This window comes from Balaenoptera physalus (assembly GCF_965194825.1).
Source record: "Balaenoptera physalus genome assembly, chromosome: 7".
Lineage (NCBI taxonomy): Eukaryota > Metazoa > Chordata > Mammalia > Artiodactyla > Balaenopteridae > Balaenoptera > Balaenoptera physalus.
This window is the reverse complement of record NC_138886.1, coordinates 100665658-100677888: the sequence shown is the minus strand read 5'-3', so window position 1 is coordinate 100677888 and position 12231 is coordinate 100665658. Positions and strand designations below refer to the sequence as shown.

General features: G+C 35.6%; 1 pseudogene across 1 annotated transcript in view; it reads left to right on the top strand.

The window, feature by feature from the left end:
- Nucleotides 1–10136, top strand: part of LOC309665133 (receptor expression-enhancing protein 5-like) — a 113216-nt pseudogene extending 103080 nt beyond the window's left edge. The window contains exon 4 of the transcript XR_014268453.1: nt 9394–10136. The product of XR_014268453.1 is annotated as a receptor expression-enhancing protein 5-like (transcript). The remainder of the gene's footprint in view (nt 1–9393) is intronic.
- The last annotated feature ends 2095 nt before the right edge of the window (nt 10137–12231 follow it).

The window sequence follows — 12231 nt, the reverse complement described above, 5'->3', positions numbered from 1 at the left end:
TCTTATTGGAGCCCCAGAAGAACTATTTTAGTGACATTATCTTTTAGGGCATTTCTGATATTTGGTGGCCAGACTTGGATACTGCGATAACAAAGATTGAGTTGGAGAATTGGGAGTGGAAGAAGGAAACAGGCAAAGTGATAAGTACAAGGGAGAGGCAAGTCAAGAACTTCCAGGGGCCTCCCCTCCCTGCACCAGCACCTTGTTTTCACTTTCTGCCCTTTCTCTGTATCCCTACAGCTTTGGAGCATGGCTGGATTGCACTTTTCCTCTCTGCTTCCCCTCTAGATGTGAGTTCCTGAAGGGAAGGGATGATGCCTTTTATACCTGCTCTCCAACACCAACCAAAACATGGAGCATAAGATCAAATACCTAATGCATGCTCAGTGAGAGAGTGAGTGTGTGAATGTATGAATGTGTAAATGAAAAGGTGGCCTGGATTTCTAGCAAAAACCACAGAGCAAGTAGATCTCAATGAGAGTGGAGTTAGGAGGACTTGGAGCTACATCCAGAAGAAAACACGGTAATAAGAAAAATCTCTACATGTGTGTATTAGTCTGGGTTTTCCAGAGAAACAAAACCAGTAGGATATTATAAGGCATAGGCTCACATATTATGGAGGCTGGAAAGTCCCATGATCTGCAATCAGTAAGCTGGAGACCCAGGAGATTTGGTGTTACAAATTCCAGTGTCAAGAGGAGAACAATGTCCCAGCTCCAAGAGAGGCAGAGAGAGTGAACTTTTTCTTATTTAGATTTTTATTCAATTTAGGCCTTCAGTGGGTTGGATGAGACCCACTCACTTTGGGGAGGGCAATCTGATTTACTTAGTTTATTGAGACAGATGTTAATCTCACCCAGAAACACCCTCACAGACATACCCAGGATAATGTTTAACTAAATATCTGAGCAGCTGTGGCTCAGTCAAGTTGAGACAAAATTAACGATCACAACAATCTGGTTCTGGTATTATCAGAACGAGGGGACAAGACAAGGTCATGTATATATAGCTTATTTCCATTGAGAGAATATATAAGACAAATAACATTTTGGCTTAAATTTAGTGACTACATTCTCTGATTCAAAAAAAGAAAGGGGGTTGGACTGGGAGATGAATTTATTCACTGAAATTCAATAAATAGCTTTCTATAGATAACTGATTGACATATTTGAAATATGTGTGCGTGTCTGTGTGTGCATATGTATAAAATTTATGTGATTTTTTTATAGCATTGAGCCAGCTGGGTCTTCACAGGATTTCTTTAGGTGAGATTTAAAGCAGTGCCTTGATTCAAAAATAAATATTTTTTCTTCTTGTTGGGAAAATAGCTTGAAACAAGTTCCATGCATTTCCTAAGGTCAATATTGACCCTCAAGCATTTTCTATAGGTGTGGGTGTGAATTGTCTATTTTTTCCTTAATATTACAAATAATACATTTTCCCACTTTGGTATTTCAAAAAACAATTATACTGTTGGCAGACACCTTCAGCATTGCGTCTTGTACCACTTTTGAGAATATTTTTGTGTTGGTTAACAAAGTTTTCTATCCTTAGGGTTTCCTTCCAAGGAAATGACACTTATTAAAGCTGTATAATGACACTGTCAGTGAAAATTTAATTTTGGAGTAGATGTCTGGATTCAGCTAACATTTAATAATTTTTTCCAGCTGGTCCTGTAGGTATGTATACCCCAATATCTATAACATATCCAGTTATTTGCTGAATTTCCTTAAAAAAATAAAAAACCTCTTTTTCTTAAGAAGAACACACTGAGAGAAAATAAAAAATAGCTCAAAATAATAAGTAGCTCAAAAATAAATAGCTCAATGAATGCTTCGTCACAGAGTACACTCTGTTGGAGACTCACATCTCAGATCAGGAGAGGGAAGATGACCAGCACCGAGGAAGCTTCCTCTATGCCCCCCATGAATAACCATGCTCCTGTTCTCACCAAGATATCCAGCATTCTGAATCCTAACACAATAATTTTGTCACCTTTTGTACTTTATACAAATAAAATCATTCATAATATACTCTTGAGTCTGTCCTCTTTTGCTTGTATCATATTGAGAGATTTTTCCATGTTGTTGCAGACAGCTATAATTTTTCAAATTTATTGCTGCACAGTATCCTATGATCGTATTACTATATTCACTTCTTCTGGTGATGTACATTTGCATTGTTCTCAGATTTTGACGATTATGAATAATTCTATTTTGAACATTCTTGAATGTGCCCCTTGGTGCACATTTGCATCTATTTTTGTTTAGTCTATACATAAGAGAGAAATTGTTGGCACGTGGGGTACAGGTATTTCCAACTTTAGTAGATAATGTCAAATCGTTTTCAAAGTCGTTGTATAATTTACTTATCCTCCAACAGTGTGTGAACATGCATGTGACTCCACAGCCTTACTAATTGTTATTGTTTTCCTGCCTTTTTTGTTTTTGTCTTTGTTTCTTTTTTGTTTATTGTTCATTTTGGAAATTTAGTCCTTTCTGTGATTAATGATACGACATCTCCTTCTGGCTTCATTTGCATTTTCTTGGTGCTTAATGAGTTTAAACATTATTTCATGAGTTTAACGACCATTTGAGAGGGAATGGATGTAGGACATGGGTCAGGAAAGAGAGTACATGGAGAGGTCCAGCTTTCCTTGATCAACGTGGTTAGTCTGTTTGCAGCAGTCTTATTAGGAGGGATCTGGGGAAAGAGATCACCCAACCTTTTCCACCTCCCTCCTATCTTTACCAGTGTTAAACCTACTCCTAAAGTCAAAGCATTTTTGATCCACCCAATGAGTCTCAAGGATTTGGTTGTCTGAGATGATCAACAATAACAGTTTTGATATATAAAACAAAAATCTTATTTATTTATGTGGGGAAACCTGTATTTTATAGAGCAGATCTTGTCAGTTCATTGTCAGGAATATCCTCTGTTGTGCTTCCAAGTGAACTACTGGACATTTTTTGTTGTTGTTGTTGTTTGTTTGTTTGTTTTTTAAAGGAACCATTTTGAGATATGTCAGAGCACACGGTTCTTTTTTTTTTTTTTTAATTTTATTTATTTATGGCTGTGTTGGGTCTTTGTTTCTGTGTGAGGGCTTTCTCTAGTTGTGGCAAGCGGGGGCCACTCCTCATCGCGGTGCGCGGGCCTCTCACTATCGCGGCCTCTCCTGTTGAGGAGCACAGGCTCCAGACGCGCAGGCTCAGTAATTGTGGCTCACGGGCCCAGCTGCTCCGCGGCATGTGGGATCTTCCCAGACCAGGGCTCGAGCCGTGTCCCCTGCATTGGCAGGCAGACTCTCAACCACTGCGCCACCAGGGAAGCCCTGGACATGTTTTTAATTAGACAGGTATTTGTTCTGCCAAAGAAAGAGTTGAGTCATTTCTGTGGGATGGTTCACAGAGTCATGTTGAAATGTTATGGATAATTCATGAGATACATTAGAATACATCTTCTAAAAAAATGCTTTTGCCTCTCTTTTTCTCTCTACCCTCTAAAAAGTCCTGGACAAAAAATGCCAAAGTTTGGTTTTTGAGAATTTTCACCACCCTCCCTCTACTAATACATGTTTACTTAGAATATGTTACAAAGTAGTTAATTAGGTTTCAACTTTTTTGTTCAAAAGTTTATTTTTCTAGGACCATCCTTAGTTAAGTTGATTGGATTCAAACCTTGATGCGCATCATCTCAATGGTACATTTAGAGATCACGAACATGGGGTGCCACTGTCCAGCTGTGTACATCATGCAGGTTTTATAAACCGCTTACATTTTTCAAATTTCTAATTTTAAAAATGGGGATAATAATATTAACCCTTCGAGTTTCTCAAGAGTTTAAATTAACTCACGTGTGACACTTTCTAAGAACACTACCTGGTATATAGCTGACATTCATGAAACGGGAAGTATTATTCTTTAAGCTGCTGCAGCTAACATCATTACTAATCTCATTCTTTCACAGTATACTCTTTTTCTTATCTGGCTCTCTGGGTAACTTGACTTACAATTTCTAGGAAAATTGAACTCACGTTTTCCATATGGGATTGTTAGAGAAAGCAGCAAGTAGTATCACTGAAGAAGGATGGAGGTAAGAAAGGAATTGGACCAGCAAAAACTAGGTAGACAACAAGATATATTAAGAGATAGGATTCAGGGGTGGAAGAGAGGAACAGCTGATGACAACATAGATTCTAAGGAATTGAAGAGGGACAGAGAAAGGCATTTGACAATTACAATTCATTTATTTAGGCAATTTTGGCCTTGAAAAATAGATGTCTAGGACTAACTCTGACTAAAATAAATTCAAAATTGATGCTAATTGGATCTACTTGCATGGATACTGCCAGAGTTCAATGCTCATACATGTGTAAGAGTTATATCACTCATTACATAATTTATTTAATCTTCACAATAACAGTTAAAGTAGGAATGGAAACTTTCTTTGAAATTAAAAAGACTATGTTATCTCAACTAACACTTTTTTTCCTTTTGGTGCCAGGTATCAGGGTATAATTTTATACATACTTATTTATTCAATCCTCACAACCTTGCCTAGGAGGAAACTGAGGCTCAAGTATAATTATTACTCTGCTCCAGCCATGTACTTATGAGGCCCTGGGTCCAGTGCTCACATGCTCCACTGGGAAAGGCCACTGGTGTAACTCCTTGAGAATCACAGGAACCAAGATCTGAGCACGTCTGCACCATGGGCACATCATTCATACTGGGTGGGCTTTCCCTTCTTCATATATGAAATGTGAGATTTAGGTCTAATGGCTTTTCAAGTGCTAAGCTTGCCCAGCTCTGTGAGGATATTAGCATCTGTGTACAATTTTTAGAAATGTGAGTGGTGGGAGAAGAAGAGAGACATTAGGGAGAGGTTCCAGGGAGACATCTCGAATGTTTAACATCTGTCATGAATTTTAAATACATTCAGAAAGAAAGAAAGAGACCTGCCCCATCATCATTCCTAGGAATATATGTCAACAAGAATGATATTGTTTATAATTATTTACAAATGTGTGTTGGGGGGCATTTGAAGGTGTCAATAATAAATTCTATTTTTGCTTGTGAAAAAGATGAACAATGATGACAGAAAAACAGGTAATGGAGGAATGTTTACTTTAGTTGAAACTTGTTTTTAATTTTGTTAGAATAAAGAAAACACAAAACACATAGAGAGTAGATTTTTTATAATTAACAATAATTTATTGTTAAAATAAATTATTAAATGTATTCCATTAATAATAATAAATGAACTTTCCTATTGATTTAGCAGAACTGAGCTTTTCAAGATAGAAAACAACATATCTTTCAAATGACTCTCTTGATTTTAATATCAATTTTCATTACATATACCTAACTGATAACTTCTAATATTTTAAAATTGCCTATTAAGAATGTTTCAAAGAATCAAATGAACATAAATAACCCGACAATTAAAGTAATTGGTAATTTACAATTTCTGTTTTTATTTCATCTAAGCCTTTGGGTTTGACTGGGAAGATATAAAAAGCAGCATTTCTTTTAGATGTTAATATTATTATTTTAATCTTGTAGATTCAAAGCCAATTTATTTTCATGTAAAGCTAATTTAAACTTAATTAAAACCAGACTGTGCTTTATTCTGTGGCTATTACAGATTCCACTCACTAGTACATATCCTTCGGCAAAGATTTTTTCTATTTTTATGCTTTAAATTTATAATTTGTTCCTAAACTTTACAATTTTTTCCTATTTGCAAATAACTTGTAGAAAACTAAAATAGCAAGAAGTCTTTTGCTTTTTTTTTGCACCCCAAGTACTTTATTACTACTAAAACAGGAATTCATATTACTTGAGAGTATCATTAATTTTATGTTTCTTTCTCCTTAATGTGAATTTCATGGGCAGAAGAGTTGTTTCCAGCACTAAGGAAATATTTGTCAAATGGTGAATTCACAATCATTGATTTTAAATGAGTTGGTCTTTTTTTCTCTTAAAGTCCATAACAACTAAATTTTTTCCCTTCCCCTCTTTTTCCTTTGTCCCTCCCTCCCTCTTTCCTCCTTATATTCATGAAGGAAACTTTTCTCCCCCTCTGTCCTGAGTCCTGCTGGGTGGAAGCTATAACAAGGTCAAGTAAGATATATTCCATTTGGTACTCTCAGTGCAGTGGGGAGGCTTGAGGTCACTGCATTTCTGGACTTTATGTAAATGAGGTCTTTTGTCTCACCATCCACCACTACCCCCAGGGTTTGGGATTGGATTGAGTATTTATAAAATGATCCCATAATCTGGAGTTTTGCTCCACAGATTTTTTCTTTAAGTAAAGAACTTTTTCACTAAGGATACTAATTCCCCATTAGCAGAAAAATAATAAATTTGCTCTGTCACATATAATTTTATTAAACCTTTGGCACATCTTTGTAATACAACACCTGATTTGGCAAAATGTATGACACAATTACATATTCAGTTACTCCAAGTGAATTATATTTGTATTTCATGGTATTATTCACAGAATTTTGTTGTAGGTGGGTTGGGAAGGCCTGTGAATTAGCGTTTCTATATTTAATCTCTAAAGTACCTATTCCAGTTATTTGCATGTAGCAGAAGTTAAATTAATAAGAAAATGAATATGGAAATAAACAGTCAAATTATAATACAGTGCAATAAATGGAATAATCATATCCCCATGGGCTGATTTACTAGATGAACAGAAAAGGTACATTCAAGGCACAGTATCACATTCAGATCATCTGAACATCCAGGGACTACTGTGCTCATTACAAAGTCTGTGCTTCATACCATACTGGGAGAGGAAGAGGAGCTAGAATAGTCACAGCCTGAGAAAACCCATGTCCTATGAAAGAAAAGGGATTCCTGAGTTGTCAGCTGAGGATAATGCTAGAGGAGAACTGTGATGATGACTCTACTCACTGTGTCTTGAGATTAAGAATTTACACTATTGCTGCTAAAGATACACAACAGGTACTTGAAAGCTTTTTAGTTTGATGTAGCCCCATTTGTTAATTTTTGCTTTTGTTTCCCTTTCCTGAGGAGACATATTTAAAAAATATTACTAAGACTGATGTCAAAGAGCATATTGCCTATGTTTGCTTCTAGAATTTTTATGGTTTCAGGTCTTACATTTAAGTCTTTAATCCATTTTGAATTTATTTTTGTGCCTAGTGTGAGAAAGTAGTCCAGTTTGATTCTTTTACAGGTAGCTGTCCAGTTTTCCCAACACCATTTATTGAAAAGGCTGTCTTTTCTTTATTGTATAGTCTGACATCTTTGTCATAGATTAATGGCACATATAAGTGTGGGTTCATTTCTGGACTCTCTATTCTCTTTCATTGATGTATGTGTCTGTTTTTGTGCCAGTATCATGCTGTTTTGATTACTGTAGCTTTGTAGTATAGTTTGAAATCAGGGAGTGTGATACCTCCAACTGTGTTCTTCTTTCTCAAGATTGTTTTGGCTATTTGGGGTCTTTTGTGTTTCCATACAAATTTTAGAATTATTTGTTCTAGTTCTGTGAAAAATGCCATTGGTATTTTGATAGGGATTTCATTGAATCTGTAGATTACCTTGGGTAGTATGGTCATTTTAACAATATTAATTATTCCAATGCATGAACACAGTATATCTTTCCATCCTTCTGTGTCATCTTCAATTTCTTTCATTGGTGTCTTATACTTTTCCAAGTACAGGTCTTTTACCTCCTTAGTTAGATTTATTCCTAGGTAATTTATTCTTTTCAATATGATGGCAAATGGGATAGTTTTCCTAATTCCTCTTTTTGATAGCTTACTATTAGTGTATAGAAACAACATATTTTTGTGTATTGATTTTGTATCCTGAAAATATACTGAATTTGTTTAGTAGTTCTAATAATTTTTTGCTGGAGACTTTAGGATTTTCTATATATAATATCATGTCATCTGCAAAAGAGACAGCTTTACTTCTTCCTTTCCAATTTAGATGTCTTTTATTTATTCTTCTTGCCTAATTGCTCTGGCTAGAACTTCCAATAATATGTTGAATAAAAGTGACAAGAGTGGATATCCCTCTCTTGTTCCTGATCTTAGAGAAAAAGCTTTCAGCTTTTCACCTTTGAGTATGATGTTAGCTTTGGGGTTGTCATATATGGGCTTTATTATGTTGAGATATATTTCTTTTATTCTTTTTGGCTTTGTTGAGAAGTTTTATCATAAATGGAGGTTCAATTTTGTCAAATGATTTTTCTACATCTATTGAGATGATTATATACTTTTTATACTCGATTTTGTTAATATGGTATGTCACATTGACTGATTTTTGGGTGTTGAACCATCCTCGCATCCTTGGAATAAAATTCCACTTGATCACGGTGTAAGATCATCTTAATGTATTGTTGAATTTGGTTTGCTTATATTTTGTTGAGGATTTTTGTATTTATGTTCATCTGGGGTATTGGCCTGTAATTTTCTTTCTTTGTAGTATCTTTGTCTGGTTTTGGTATTAGGGTAATCTTGGCTTTGTGAAATGAGTTTGGAAGAGTTCCCTCCTCTTCAGATTTTTGGAGGATTTTGAGAAGGATAGGTACTACTTTTTCTTTCAATGTTTGGTAGAATTTACCAATGAAGTCTGGTCCTAGAATTTGCTGTGTTGAGAGGTTTTGATTACTGATTCCAGTAATGTCTATTCAGATTTTCTATTTCATCATGATTCAGTCTTGTAAGGTTGTATGTCTGGGAATATATCCATTTCTTCTAGGTTGTCCAACTTGTTGGCACATAATTGTTGGCAGTAGTATCTTATGATTCTTTGTGTTTCTGTGATATTAGTTGTAATATCTCCTGTTTCATTTCTAATTTATTTGATTTTATCTTTTTTTCTTGGTGAGTCTAGCTAAAATTTTCTCAATTTTAAAAATCTTTTCAGAGAATCAGCTCTTAATTTATTTTTATATTTTCTATTGTCTTTTTAGTATCTATTTCATTAATTTCTTCTGTAATATTAGTTATTTCCTTCCTTCTACTAATTTTGGGCTTTGTTCTTTTCCTAGTTCCTTGAGGTGTGAAGTTAGGTCATTTATTTGAGACTCTTTTTGTTTCTTGAGGTAGGCATTTATTGCTATGAACCTCGTTCTTAGAACGGGTTTTGCTGCATCCCATAAATTTTGTGGGCTGGAGGGTGGTGGGGTGTGGGTAGGGGTAGGGTTTGGGAGGGGAGCAGCTGCCTGGCCAGGAGCAGCTGCTCCTGGGGCTGCTGCCCTGGGTGTGGCACTGGCCGCAGAGCACGTGGTGGGGGAGGGAAAGGGGGCAGCATGGGTAGGCAGGGCAAGGAGGGGGCCGTGGGGAGGTTGTGGAGGGACTCATCGAATTGCCTGCCTCCCGCCCCGTCTGCCACCTGGCACTAGGAGCAGCCCCGGGTGGCAGCGTGACAGCCATGTCTGCAGCCATGAGGCAGGGGTTCTACCAATTCCTTCATCAGAAGAACTGCAGTGACTGACTTCTTGGCAAACACCAAGGCCAACACCAGCGTGAACTGGAGCTACATGGCACTCAGTGTCATTGGGCTGGTGGCTTTGTACCTAGTGTTCGGTTATGGAGCCTCTCTTCTCTGCAACCTGATAGGATTTGGTTACCCAGCCTATGTCTCCATTAAAGCCATAGAGAACCCCAACAAAGAAGATGATACCCAGTGGCTGACCTACTGGGCAGTGTTTGGTGTGTTCAGCATTGCTGAATTCTTCTCTGACCTCTTCCTTGTATGGTTCCCCTTCTACTACGTGTTGAAGTGCAGCTTCCTGTTGTGGTGCATGGCCCCCAGCCCTGTCAATGGAGTGGACCTTCTCTACAAGCGCATCATCTGTCTTTTCTTCCTGAAGCACGAGTCCCAGGTAGACAAGGCAGTGAATGACTTGAAGGACAAAGCCAAAGAGACAGCAGATGCCATCTTTAAAGAAGTCAAGAAAGCTGCTGTGAATTTACTGGGTGAGAAAAAGAAAAGCACCTAAACCACTGCCTGGATGAAACATTTCTGCCCTCTCTGTACTTTCCTAGTAGAGCTTGGTGTTATATTAGGAACTGTGGTATAATCATTTTAATAATGTTGCCTTGGAAACATTTTTGATATATTAAAAAAATGAATGTGTTGTAAGTTTTTTTGCTTACTTTTACTGTCTATATACCCAGGGAGCATTTAAATTTAAATTTAATGCAATGGGCAGTGACCAAGTTTTTAGAAAACATATTTTGCCTCTGGGTAGGAAAAGACCTATCATACCATCCTGTAGGAAATATAAACTTAAAATAAAATTATATATCTCCCCCCAAAAAAATTTTGTGGGTAGTTCTAAGGTAAGATGGTAGAGTGAATGTGTTTTATGTATCCTGTGGATGGATAAGCAGGGCAAGGGCCAAGAACAGATCTACATGTATGTGTAAATTCTAACTGCCTTTCAAGACCTGAGAGGCACTTCATTTGCTGTATTAAGTAGCTTTATCTCATTTAATATATGTGTTATTCAGCTCAGATTAAGAATCAGAGTATGCTTCAAGCTTTTGCAATATTTTTAGAGATTAAAAATCCAAGGGAAAAAATATTTTTAAGTGCCAACCATACACTACTTCAATTCACATTGTTCTGGGCTCTTAACCCATCCACAAGGCAAGAAAATAAAAATTTCAGAAACAATAAAGAATTAAAAATTAGTAAAATTGTCATTACTCACAGGTGATATGATAGTTTACATAGAAAAAGCCTAAGAAATTTACAAAATTTTAAAGCCAAGATATTCATTTGACAAAATTTCAGATTACAGTGTCAATGTACAAAGTCCAGTTGTATTTCCAAATACTAAGAATAAATAACTGAAGTAGGAAAATGAAAAAAAAAAATCCAATATCCTTACAAACCAAATCAAACAAACTAAGGAAAAAACTCTAAGAAATAAAATGAAGAATGGGCAAAACTTAGACAATAATTACTGGAAAATATTGCAGAGAGACATTAAAGAAGACATTAAAAAAATAAACAAATACATAAATAACAAAGCAAGCATATCATGATCATAGGTTGGATAACTTGAAATTGTTAGGAAATGAATTCTCAAAAAAACTTATCTACTAAATCAATGCAATCTCTATCTAAATCCCAGTTGACTACTTTGTACAAATTAACAAGCTGATTATAAAATGTTTGTGGAAATTCAAAAGCCCTAAAATAACTAAACAAATTTTGGAAAATAACAAACTACCTGATTTTGTGACATCCTCTCGGGCTATAATATTCAAGACAATGTAATACTGACCTAAGTATAAAGAAATAGAAGAGGAGTGTCCAGATAGACCCACATGTGTATGGCCAATTGACTTTAAAGGCACTAAGGTCATTTGAAAGGGAAAATATAGTCTTTTTAAAAGCTAAAGCTGATATAACTGGTTAACCACTTGGAGAAAAAATGAAGTTGGTTTCTAACTCAGACATACACAAAAATTAAGCAGAAAAGTATACATTATAGGCATAAATGTAAAAGACAAAATTTCTAGAGGAAATTATGAGAGAATAACTTTGAAATCTGGATGTAGGCAAGGATTTCTTAGAACCCAAAAGCACCAATAATTTTAAAAAGTTATAAATATGACTTTGTCAAAATTTAAAAACTTGCTTTTTCAAAGACAATTAAAGAAATAAGAAGTAAGGCACACGCTTGTAGAAAATATCAATATTTGCAACACATATATCTATTAAGGAAATTTATACAGAATATATTCTATAAAGAACTCAATAATAAAAACCCAGTTTAAAAAACCAAATGAAAAGGGGGAAAAGATTTGATCAGACAGTTAAAGATATGACATTCAAATGACCAAAAATCACATGAAAGAATGTTGAACATCATTTGTCATGAGGGAAATACAAATTAAAATCACAATAAAATACCATTCCACATCCAATAGAGTGGCTAAAAAAAGACTGACAATACCAAATGTTGGTTAAGATTGGGAGCCACTGGAACTCCTGTAAACTGCTGTTAAGAATGTAAAATGGTGCAGTCATTTTGGACAACAGTTTGGCAATGTTTTATAAAGTTAATCATAAACTTACCAAACAACCCAGCAATGTTATTCCTAGTTTTTAACCCAAGAGAAATTAAAATACGTCTACTCAAAAAGTTGTGCAAAAATGTTCACAGTAGCTTTAATTATAACAATTTTTAAAAATGGAAAGGACTCAAATATCTATCATTAGA